This window comes from Heterocephalus glaber, unplaced genomic scaffold (genome assembly GCF_053883595.1).
Source record: "Heterocephalus glaber isolate CG9 unplaced genomic scaffold, H.glaber_assembly_v1.0 deba00001586, whole genome shotgun sequence".
Lineage (NCBI taxonomy): Eukaryota > Metazoa > Chordata > Mammalia > Rodentia > Bathyergidae > Heterocephalus > Heterocephalus glaber.
Genome location: NW_028258364.1, coordinates 3,563,484 through 3,567,002, shown reverse-complemented (window position 1 = coordinate 3,567,002; position 3,519 = coordinate 3,563,484).

The following is a 3,519-nucleotide window of genomic DNA, read 5'->3' as shown; positions in this document are numbered from 1 at the left end:
CATACTAATGTTTCTATAAATAGTTGCCTTGGATTCTCCAGAAGTCCCCTTTATAATAAGATGTCACTTAACACATGATAACTGTGAGGTACAGAGCAAAGTAGAGGCCAAGAGGCCATTGCACTGAAATATGGCCTCTTTTGGGGTACAAGCCAGTAAAAACGATGAACAGATGTTTAGAATTAACTCTGTCATACAGTGATGTGAGAGGACTGCAAAATAAAGGGGGCTCCAAACTTGAAGTTACTCTTCCAAGTATCCAGTCTGTTGAGTAAATTCCCTCCTTATTGTAACCAAAGACCCTTGAGATCTGATCAGTTTAGTTGGGCTGAGTCAGGCTCCTTAAGCTGGCACACGTGAGCCTGCTCTGACAGGTTTCAGCTGTTGTGTAGAGCATGGAGACACCACCAAGCCTCGCTGTTCCATTACCCTTAAGTGTTTGCTCTTACGTATTTGCTTTGCTTTTAAGAGTCTGTCACTACACTGGTAGTGACCACTGCCACTATATCACTATCTCCACTGCTCAGTCATTTAATCAAACTGTGACTATTAGACTTTAATGAGTACTAGAGGGCGACTAGGCATTTTACAGGGAACAAGGTTAAAGAATGGGCCTATACTCTCACTTTTACATAAGAAGAGAGCACAAATAATTACTAAAGAATTTGGCCTTTATTTCTTGGAACGGAATCTGAATTGACCACGAGACTTAGGATTTTACCAAGGTAAGGGATTCCCAGAAAAGTACTGGGAAATATTTGAAAAAGAAAATGAGGATGATTCAATATTCAAGTATTGTGAGACTTTCTAGGTATCTTACATGGGTATCCAAAGATATGTTGAGAATAAGAAGAAAGGATCAAGCTGCTAGGTAACACAGCAAAGAAAACAGGTTAGGGGAGAGTAAGAAAGGAAGGGGACTTCAGAGAGGAAGGTACTGATTATGGGCAATGTAATAAGTTCTTAGCTTGAAAGTGCATAACCACCTTATGAGGAAGGTATTATCCTTGTATAAAGAAGGAAATTGAGTCAGGGAAAGTAAATAATTTCCCATATTTTCCCATGGAAGAGGTAGGATTTGAATTCATTGCCCCCCCCCTTTGGTAGAGGTGATTGAACCCAGGGTCTTGAGTGTGATAGGTACCACTGAGCTACATTCTGAGCCCTTTTTATTTTTAGGCAGGGTCTTGATAAATTACCCAGCCTGGCCTCAAACTTATGATTCTCCTGCTTCACCTTCCTGAGTGCTGGGATTACAGGTATGCACCAACCACCATGCCTGTTCCAGCCCACATTCTTCATTGCTACCATGCCCTCCAGACTCTAGGGTTTGCACACTTGACTATGACACTATCCTCTCCAGAACGGTTGGCAGATATAGAAAGAGTTAAAATCGGAACAGAGGCCCCAAAGAGAGAATTCTGGGTCAAGCCTTACAGCATTTCTGCCACACTGCTTGATGAGTATAATTTATTTTAGTCTCTCTAGTACTAAATCTATTATTTCAAGACTCTGTACTTAGGATACCTTCGGCCCAGCCATGAACATTGCTTCTTAAGTGAATCTGACTTCAATGAAGAAAAATCATTCAGCAGATAATATTAAGTTTTGCCACCAAAATTTGGGGCTAAGAAATCTAAATACAGTTTAACAGTAAGTTCATCTCTGGAAACTGACACAAATAACACCACCCACCTCCAACAGCTCAGTCATAATTATGTAGAGAAGACCACATACATTTTAGGAGAAGGCGAGCATACTATTTGCTGGAAGAATTCATGATAGAAACAACTGTAGTCTTTCAGACTTGGTATCAGAAATAATTGCAGAATGCATAATAAGGGAAATCTTAATGAATACCAACAATGCGTAGAAGTTAAAGAATGAAAGACAGAATTAGGGTAGTTGTACTTTACACAAATATAATAATGGCTATACACTGGCTTTATACAAGTTTAATTTAACTAAAATAGAGTGAAGCTGGCTAATATAATGTCAAACCACCTGGAACTATCATCTTAAATGTGGATCACTGAAACATGTGGAAGTGATCTGTCTTGAAACTTTGCCTTGCACTTAATTTTTGTGTCTGACTTCTAAATCCTTGTTTCTTTTGTTGCTGACAGACTGTAGGAATGTCCTTGTCTCTAGTAGTTACTGCTTGTGTAGAAACATCATGTGAAGGTGTCTCACTCCCTGAGATCTCCTTAACTGTGATACCCTGACATATAGGAGCAGGTTCTAGAAGCAGAGTTTGTTAAAAGGTCCCCATCTCTGGGAACAATTGGTTGCATAGAGGGTGGGCACCTGCTTAGGTTGGGAATCCTTCCCAGGCAATGTGTGATCTGGAGCCAGAGGGAGAGGGATGTTCTCCCTACATCTGTCATTGTATGGAGTGAACTTGCCAACCATGAGTAGCTGTCTTCGGTGCATCACAAGGTCTGACCATTTTGTATATTTGGGTTGTTATTAATGTAATAAATTTATAATATGTAACTCTAAGTTAAAATAAAGAATAGGGGAAATAATATGAAATTGTGCTTTTGTGAAATATTCTTGCTGCTTTAGAAACAGCATTTTTTTTGTTCTATGTATTTTTATGCAATTTTTAATTTTAAGCAATTGCAAACACACTGAGCAAAATCCCAGGATGAACACAATCATTGCGTACTGCAAACATGTACTAATAAAAACAAAATCCCATTCTAGTCATTATTCTCATTTTAACAGGTGAACACTGTCAATAGATAGGTATAAATATCCTCTCTCAGAACAAAAACTGATAGAACCATTTAGAACTGAAAACTAAAATATAATCTAGTATGAACATACAGTTTAGAATCCATTCAAAATCACTACCATTTGGTTATTTAGAGACTTATGAATTCTATTTTCCACACTGAGAATTTTTGATGCCTCTTTGATACCATCTATTATAAAACATAGTCATTGTCAAATTTATCATGAAACACAATTTATGAAATTTTGTGACTCAGATTAGCCTCAGTTAAAAGAGAATTAAATGCATTACAAAGTCTTTTGAAAGAATAGAAAATTATAAGCTCTAGGTTTTTTGTAATATAAAATTAATGTGCATAAATCACTATAATTAATGTATTTATTTTCTTTATCATGAATGTAATATTATTAGAAATACAATCATCCTTTCTTCAGTACTGTGTTTAATACTGCAGTTCCCCTTCCATTTTTCCTCCTAATTGTTTTCTTTATACATATTGTCCTGATCCTCCTTTTACTGTTCTGAACATCCTTCTTTGTTTTTGCTTTAGTAACTCTTCTTTTTCTCACCCTTTGTATTAATTAGATTATAGCCAACTACACATATCAAACACCCAATTACAGTAGCCTATATGTATAACAGAGTTTTTTTTCCTCCAATAAAAGAAGTCTGGTTGCTGAATGTCCAGACTAAACAGCTTACTACCACCTAAGTCATGGTTCCTATCACAATTTGCTTCTAATCTTAAGTGACATCATTAACCATTTCATAAAATTTTT